Here is a 9,209-nt window from a genome sequence, read left to right as displayed (position 1 = left end):
GAAAAATATTGTCCCTACTCCAGGAATAAGTAGCATACCCAAAAAATTAGAAGGCTCTGCTCTTTTGTACTCTAAGGAACCAGAGAAACAGGTGAGGAGGTAACTCTTGAGAGTGTATAAGTTTGGGTACAGTCAGGGGAGAAAACCACACAGAATTTGAACAGTGGAAGTTTAATATAAAGAATTATTAGTTACAACAGGGAATTGGAGTAGTGAGGGAATGACTAGTAAAAAGTAAAATGAACTCTGAAGAATGTGGGAATAGCAAATATATTTTCTTTGTAGTTACCATGGGGCTTAAACTTAACATCCTAAATCTGTAACAATCTCATTTTCTTTGATGCCAACTTAACTTCAATAGTATATGCATTATGTTCCTGTACCCCCATCCTGTCACCTGTAGGTAGTTCTTGTCACAAATTACACATTTATACGTTATGAGTCCAAAACCACTGATTTATTATTATATTTTATGCATTTACTTTTTAGATCCTCTAGGAAGTAAAAAGCAGAGTTACAACCAAAAACTACTACATTACTGGCATTTATATTTACCCATGTAGTTACCCTTACTGGAAGTCTTTATTTCTTCAGGCAGCTCCAATCTATTTTCTATTATCCTTTCCTTTCAAACTGCTGAACTGTCTTTAGCATCTCTTGTAGATCCAATCTAGTGGTGATGTCCTCCTTCAGGTTTTGTTTATATGAGAATGTCATAATCTCTCCCTCATTTCTGAAAGATTGTTCTACCAGATATAGAATTCTTGGTTGGCAGTTTTTTCTTCCAGCACTTCAAATATGTTCACCCACTGCCTTCTTGCTTCCACTGTTTCTGATGAGAAGTCAGCATTTAATCTTCTTGAGATTCCTTTGTACATGACACTTTGCTTCTCTCTGGTAGCTATCAGACATGCAGCTTTCAGAATTCTCTATCTTTGGCATTCAACATTTTGATTATAATTTGCCACAGTGTGGATCTGTTTGGGTTTATCCTGTTTGGAGTTCATTGAGAATATTGGATGTGTATATTCATGTCATTCATTAAGTTTGGGAAGTTTTCAGCCATTGTGTCTTTGAATATTCTTTCTGCTCCTTTCCCTCCTTCTGCTCTTTCTGGAACTCCCATGATACATGTATTGGCACACATGATGGTGTCCTACAGGTCTGTCAGGCTCTGTTCAATTTTCTTCATTCTTTCTTTTTTCTGCTACTTAGATTGGATGGTTTCAGTTGTCTTATCTTCAAGTTCACTGATTCTTTCTTCTGCCAGCTCCAATCTGCTGTTGAATTCACCTAGGGAATTTTTAATTTCTTGACTGTGATCTTCAGCTCTGTTTGGTTCCTTTTCATGATTTCCATCTCTCTGTTGATATTCTTGTGGTATTCATATATTGTTCTCCTGATTTCCTTTAGTTCTTTGTCATATTTTCCTTTAGCCCTTTGAACATACTTAGGACAGTTTTTTAAAGTCTTTATCTGGTATGTCTCAAGTCTGCTCCTCATCATTGATGGTTTCTAATGTTTTAATCTCCTTTACCTAGGCCATTGCTTCCTGTTTCTTTGTATGTTTTGTAATCTTTTCTTGAAACCTAAACATTTTTTGGCATTTTAATGTGTTATTGCTGGAATTTAGACTCTGAAGTGTCCATTCCTTAAGTTTGCATCCAGCTAGTGTTATGACAGAGTTTTCCTTGAATGCCAAGAGCTAAAAAACAAAAAATAAAAAAACATACCTTTCCCAGTCTTTGCAGATTTACCTTGCAAGTGCTCTCCTTCAGGGTTTATCCGTAAAATGAGTTTAGCAAATAGCTACAGGCTAAACATAAGGGCATCCTAGATCCTTTCTGTGTGTGTGACTTGTCTTAGACATGCATTCCCTAGCCCCCATTTACACAGATACAAATGTCTCCTCTTCCCTAGGGAACAGTTTCATCGTAGCACTGCACTGTATGTCTTGCAGCTAGCAATACTTTGCCCCAGGCAGCCAAGACTTGACAACTCTCCCACAGTGTTTGTGCCGGTTTGAATGTATTATGTCCCCCAAATGTAGTTTTGTGGGGCAGGCGTTTTGGTGATGGTTGGATTTGCTTGGAATGTGCCCCATCCAGCTGCAGGAGATGATTCTGATGAGATGTTCCCATGGAGGCGTGGCCCCGCCCATTCAGGGTGGGCCTTGATCAGTGGAGCTATATAAATGAGCTGACTCGGGGGGAGGAATGGGAGTGCAGCTGGGAGTGATGTTTTGAAGAGGAGCAAGCTTGCTAGAGAGGAACGTCCTGGGAGAAAGCCGTTTTGAGGCCAGAGTTTTGGAGCAGACGTCAGCTGCCTTCCTAGCTAGCAGAGGTTTTCCGGACGCCATTGGCCATCCTCCGGTGAAGGTACCCGATTGCTGATGTGTTACCTTGGACGTTTTGTGGCCTTAAGACTGTAACTGTGTAGCGAAATAAACCCCCGTTTTATAAAAGCCTATCCATCTCTGGTGTTTTGCATTCTGCAGCATTAGCAAACTAGAACAGTGTTCTATAGGACAGTTCTGTTAGCTGCCTTCTACGTGCAAGGCAAGTTCTGGGAAGGTGTGCTACTGACAAATATCCTGGTTGAGTCCCTCAATCTGCCACCAGTCAGATTGTGCCAGGTATACATGCTCCCAGTCTATGCACCAGGTTTACTCTGCTCCCTCCTGAACTAGGTCCAAGAACTCTATGTCAAGCTGATAAGAGGATAGGGGAGGGGCCAGCCAGGGTACCATGAGACTTCTTTTTCTTGATTTGATGCTTGTCCTGTTTATCCAAGCCTTTAACTGTTTTCTGGAACTTTGAGTAAGATGTTTCTGCCCGTTTTTGCTAGCTGTTCAAAGCTTCTGTTGCAGGACAGAGCCCTGAAGCTTCTCATTCTACCATCTTGATCGGGGAGGGTGCCCTTCATTGCATTTTTTAATAACTCAGAATGATGCTAGTTTTGTTTTGTTTAAAAGACAAATGAAAGTTTAGTGTACAGAATTAAGGCCTTTGTATTTCATAGCTCACTAAGGCTAAAGAAAGACCAAATCATTTTCTAAGTCTTTCACAAAAATTTTGCTTTCACTGTGCCTGTATTCCCAACTATTAAAAATGGTCTGACCAAATGTTATCAAAACAAACACTATAAAAAACAAGTCCTTTAAAGAAGACTGTTCCAAATGTTATTTCTTGGTGTAGGTAATCTTTGTGGTATGCTATGGTGTGATCTTAAATCCTTGTAAAGCATCCCTGGCAGCTTCAGCCTGCCCATCATTTTCAAATTCAACAAGAGCAGTCTCATGTCTTCCAGGTACCAAATGGATTTCCTTGAAACCAGGGAACTGATTAAACAGCATGTATAATATCATCTCTTAGTCTCTTCTGGTAAGTTACTAAGGAATAAAATGTAGTTTGGAGGGTAATCAGGAATCTGAGGATTTGGTGTTCTATTTCTTTGGGTATTAGTTGAATTTGGTGTTCCCCTGCCAGGACTTTTTTTTTTTTTTTTTTTTTTTTTGGTAGTTGCTGCAGTCTGTTCCACAGTTTTGGCTTTTTTCTTTTTCTTTCTCAGGAAATGTGCCATGCATTTTAGATATTATATCAGAATCTGTTTTTTGCATACTGGTTTCACATTGGTTTACCATAAAATGGAACTCCTTGTAACTGTCTCAAGGCATTCTTGGATGGTCCCAGTTCCTTAAATATAAAATGAAGGCCTGCCCCTTATCTTCGTAGTCTTTAAAGCTGCAATATCTACTATATGGCCAAAACTGAGAAAACAGGGCATATAGAGATCTCTTCAATTCTTCTGTCTTAATTTTGTCATACATATTGTTGATATAAATTGTATGATTTGGTCTGATATCCATGTTTTGGGTTAAATTGTCCAAATAACCTCTCTGCCACCCCTGGGCCAAGGTACCACAGCCCCTCCAGCTCACGTATTCTGTTCCCAGCTCAAACAAGGAAGGGTCTGGTGGCAAAGCAAATAGCAGCCCCCAAAATGGCTGATGCCTGTTTTGAGTGAGGCCCTACATCCACAACAGAGACCTCTACATCAAGTTCAAACTGTGCTGCAATCTAGCCTCCTTCTTGGTCTGTATGACACCAAAGATCAGTTAGGGGTAGAATACCCCATGTTGGATGAATAGGCTGTGTGGAGACTTTGGCAGGCCCAACAGGAAAAGTCATAGAGAATACACCTAGGGCTCTAGAGCAGAACTTCACCTTCCATGGCAGGGAACTACTTCCTATTTGAAGATCAGTTTGTGGCATATAACTCAGCTCCAGTAAATACCAAGTGCCTTACCACGGAAAATCAAGATATTATGCCACTGAAGGCTGCATTAACTCTTATTTACTAAAAATAGCATTTAATACATTCAAGGAAAAAGTTTCAAATGATCTTCCAAATTCTATAGGATTAAGAAATCCTCCTTGGTTTGTTCCCTGCCTCTTCTTATACATATCTCCCAAAGACATATCATTTTTGTCTCTTGCTCATAAATCTCAAAGGAATTGGGTTTGTGTTCTGTTTCTGTGGAAGACATAGTTGTCCTGATAAGAGAAGCATTCAATTCTAGCAAAGATCACATCTTGTTGAAATTTGTAACAGAGGGCAAGGGGTTGTGATTTTATTCGAAATGCAATAAAAAGCCTGGAATTATTTAAATATAAGACTGACATGATCTGCTTTTCATTTTTAAAATATCTCTCTGGTTACTGTGAAGGAGGGCTGAGAAATAGTCATAGGTGGAGAGGGCTATGGTTAAGGTGAGGTTTGTTGTTGTTTAAGATAGGCGATGAGTGGATTTGTATGTTGATGAGAATGATTCAACAAAGTGCTAGAAAGTGATTCAGTAAGAGTGTCTCCTAGGGCTCTGAGGAAGACTTTCTGTCTAGGGCAGGGGACTACTTGTTTAAAAATCAGCTGCAACAGGAGAAAGAGGGAATAACTGCAAAAGTGAAGCTTTTCAGAGAGCAGGAGGGGCAGGGGATGGAACTCTGTGCCCAAGTGTAGGAGGTGCCTTGAGATAGTGTTCCAACCCAGCTTAGCCCCAAGACAGAAGAACACACCAAGCATGGAATTAGACATGAGTTTAATAGGACTACTTACAGGAGATGATTTGTTCCATGGCAGCAGCCAGCCAGGAAAGATGGAAGTTAGCACTCTGAAAAAGCAGGAGGTGCCAGGGTGTGGTTTATAACAGTTAGGACAAGGCGGGTGTGAGAACAGAGTTTCACCAGGATCTTGTGACACAAGGATGTGGAGATTTGTTATCAACCATTCTCAGGAGAGGGGAGTTTCAATGCTTTGTTTACATTTTTTCCTCTCCTAGGAGGTCTGATGACTTTTAACCTCTGTCCTTATCAAGTAGGCAGCTACGTGACATCACTATGGAGGGGATGGGACCCAGGTCCTGGGTCTCCACAGTCCACCCCCATGTAGCAGACTACATTGACCATAGGACAGACATTGCAACCATGTCTTTTAGCAGAACACTAAAAGTCCCCCCCACCCACAGAGATAACAACTTCACAAACAGATGTCACCATGGTGAAGAAAGGGAATTAAACCCTTTAGACAAGGGGTCTACTGATAATTGCTGAGTTCTGCCAGCCCAGCAGGGTATTCCACACACTTCAATTTGCAGGGGTCAGTTCAAAGAAGGCTGGTAGTGCCTGAAGATGGCAAATCCATGCAAACCCAATATTGAATTCGATTGTGGGCGTGAGTTACTGCTGAAGCCCACTGTAGGAAGATATTTGCTAGGCAAAAAGAAAGATATTTATGGGGAACAATGAGGGGTAATTCCTGCTGATCAACCAATATATATGCTGGAGTTCCAGTAGTTGACAACAAGTTACCAGGCAGAGGAACATTATGGGGAGGTTTTAAATACCAGGCATTCTCCTTTTGCAAATCTTGAGCATTTTCTACTATTACATTAACTGTTAATCTGGGCATAAGAAGGATCCACATAGTTATGCATAAGGTTCCTGTGGGAATAGGAGGCCCTGGATTGGTGATAAAGATTTTAGCAGGCATTTAGTTCTTATTACAATATTTTGGGTAACTCCTATTCCCCAAGGATTTAGGATTGCTAACCAGCACAGCTACATAGGCCAGCACCAAGGCCAATTGACCTTGTTTTCTCCATTTTGTGTGGTCTGAGGCACAAGCAACAACAAATTATTACTCTTTCCCTACTTAGGCTGTAAAGTGGCTGGCCCTTTAACTTGGATTCTCAAGGCTTGCATTGGTCCCGCTGTTTAACATTTAAACAGGAGTTGGGGCTGCAGCTCTCAGTGTGGTGTTTAGGCAGGTTAGGCCCTGTTTGTTGTAGAGATGTTATAGTCCATAGCCCATAATTGGGTAATTTGTTCAGTGAATGGGGTCCCCTGATCACTGTCTATTTATGTAGGTATGACATACAGCATGCACACCCTTTCCATACAGCTGATGGTGACCTGCTGGTTTGCCTTCCCCACTGGGAAAGCTAACAAAAGTTCTGTAGCCCTGTCCACAACAATAAAAGCTAACCTTGAGAACAGAAGTTGACCAGTGTAGTCCATGCGTTCCATCTGGTGTGGTAGCCTATGTGGTCGACGCAGGGAGCTTTAAGGGCACCCTTTAGTGATGTCCACTAGCTGCTGCCAACAGTTACCTTTTGTTGTTGGCAGGTATCCCAGATTTATTTCCACCATTTTTGTCATTTCAACAGCTGTCTCAGGTGCAACGACTTTAGCTGTTGAATGCTTTATATAGGACACTGGTTTGAGAATCTCTTGCATTTCTGCATTCAGAGGGCTGGTATTGAAAATGCTGTGCTGTAACAGGTAGGCTTTCCATTTGGTTAGAGTGCTCAGTTAGGCGCTGCCAGAGCATGGCTTAGAAGCTGTGTCAGTTATCCACTCCTGAATAAGGATGGCCATTTTCAAGGTGATGGGGCATCTTTATGTCAGTCCCTCCACTTGCAATAAGGCATATGTGCAGCACACAATTGCTTTTTTAGGGGGCTGTATCTCAGTTCTGCCCCTTTCCCTTAACTGTGACCAAAAAAAGCCAAGGGGAATTCATTTAGAATGCTGCCTTTGCCACAGACTCCACCCAAAGCCTATATTAGTGCTGGTTACATCCAATTCACAGGGCAGGTCTGGATCTATGGCTCCCAGGACTTGTGCTTGTGCTGTTGCCCTTTTTGCCTTTTTAAATGCAGCCTATTGGGAGGTGTTCCATTCCCAGGGCTAGCCTTTTCTAATCAGGACATACAAAGGTCTGGGCTAAGTAAGGAACAAAGGTTTCCAATACTCCAACAACCCCAAGAAAGCCATTAGTTTCTTTGGCATTTGTGGCATGGTGAAACACTGCACCTTAGAGTTACTGGTTAATGTGACACCAGTAATGTAGTGAAATAGAGTTACACTTGCAAAACTTTTCCACTTAGCCAAATCCTTTGCTATGAGACCATGGCAAATGGTTGGGCTATATACACAGCCCTGGGGATGCACAGTAAAAGTCCATTGTTGGCCTCCCCTGGAGAAGGCAATGTAGGCTGTCTTGATTTTCCTAGGGAGATACTAAAGAAAGCATTAGCAAGATCCAATACAAAATGATATTGACACAATTGGGTACTAATTTGTTGTGATAAGCCATGGCATTAAAGGGCTGTGGTTAGGTTTTATTAGCCCTGCCTGCTGCAAATCTATGATAGTGGCTGAGATTTTTTTTTTTTTTTTTAGTGCTCTCCTGAAAGTTTATATTGTTTTGTAGCCATGACCCTCTGAGGCGAGGGTACTTTTACAGGGGACCATTTTGCCTGCCCCTTTAAGACCACTTTGATCACTCTACACTGGAGGCAGAATTCCCCTATACTGGTCTGCAACGTGGCATTCTGTAGAAGATCAATTTCTAACATGTGTTCTGGTATAGGGGAAATATATACTGTATTAAAAAAATAATTTTAACAAATATGGCCTATTCCACAGCATTTTTTTTTCTATGCCTACCATTTTTAATTTCCAGGTCTAGTTAAAAAAAAAGAATTTTTAACTAGACCCCCCATTTTTCTGTGCCCAGTCCTTCCCTCATAGCTGCCTTAAGTGCTTAGACCTTGGGGGCAGGAATAGGTGAGATAGAAAGAAAGAGGCTTATCTTGTTGAACTTGGAATTAAAAGTTTTAAATCAGGGTAGTGGGATTTGGGAGTTTCTGTGCCCTTCTTTTAATTATTTCCAATTATTAGATCTATTTCACGTAAAGCTGTGATCCAGACAATTTAGAAAGGTCTTTGCCTTTTCCAGAGGCAGCCATCTGGCAGCCTTCTGCTGCTTTAGGAAAATTTCTGGGGGCAGTTTCCTTTTAATGTCCAGGTTTGTTTACAGTAATTACAGAACTAAGGCTTGGAACCCTGCTGCAAAAAGACTTTTTCCCCCCTTTTGGGACCCCAGTAGTACTAATATATATACACAGTTATTTAGTTTTAAGCAATTCAAATAGAGCTCTTTAAGAATTTTTGTTGATTTGTTATTACCACCTATAGATATAAGAATATACATTGAACAGGCAGAAAGACAATACATTGAACAGGTAGACAAGTCACAGATAGAAAGTTAGTCACAAGAAACAAACACAGAAATACTTTTGAGAGGGGCAAATACAGGATTGAGTATACATCATTTCATCCCATTTCTACCCTTTTACAGAACAATTCTAATTATAATACAGTGTTCTTGCTATAGAGCCATTTCTCTACTGATTTTAAATCATATTGTGTTACAGAAATAAACTTTTTTTCTCATAGGCTCATAACTAAAATCTTTCCAATTTTTGAATTCACCCAAAAAGTTCCCATTCTTCCTCCCTTTCCTATTCCAAGGAGGAGTCCTATCGCTTTGGGGTCCTATCCCAGAGTATCTAAAATTCTCCAAACTTGAGCCCAAGGCAACTTATGGCCTTTAACTTGGGCATATCTGCATGCCAGAGTCTCTAACTGATCATCCGCTTGGAGCAGGCCATCAGTCAGTCAAAGAGCCCTTCATTTCTGCCTGGGCAAGGTGCATATCTCTTTTTACTTGTACTTTGTCTTCTAAATGGTATGCAGTAGCTTTCATTGCTTGTTCTGCCTTGGCAGCCATCTGCAAGGCTCATAACAGGGGCCATGCCATGGCTGCCGCTATCTGGCAGTCCCTTTTCTTCTCACTCAAATCTA

The 9,209-nt window shown here is 41.0% G+C and overlaps 1 pseudogene; it reads right to left on the bottom strand.

The window, feature by feature from the left end:
• Positions 1 to 3,181: 3,181 nt before the first annotated feature.
• LOC119528712 lies at positions 3,182 to 3,868 on the bottom strand (annotated as a pseudogene).
• Between the last annotated feature and the right edge of the window lie 5,341 nt (positions 3,869 to 9,209).

The sequence above is a fragment of the Choloepus didactylus genome, chromosome 3 (genome assembly GCF_015220235.1).
Source record: "Choloepus didactylus isolate mChoDid1 chromosome 3, mChoDid1.pri, whole genome shotgun sequence".
In the NCBI taxonomy this organism is placed as follows: domain Eukaryota; kingdom Metazoa; phylum Chordata; class Mammalia; order Pilosa; family Megalonychidae; genus Choloepus; species Choloepus didactylus.
The sequence above is the reverse complement of the archived record's forward strand: the minus strand, read 5'-3'. Positions and strand labels throughout refer to the sequence as shown.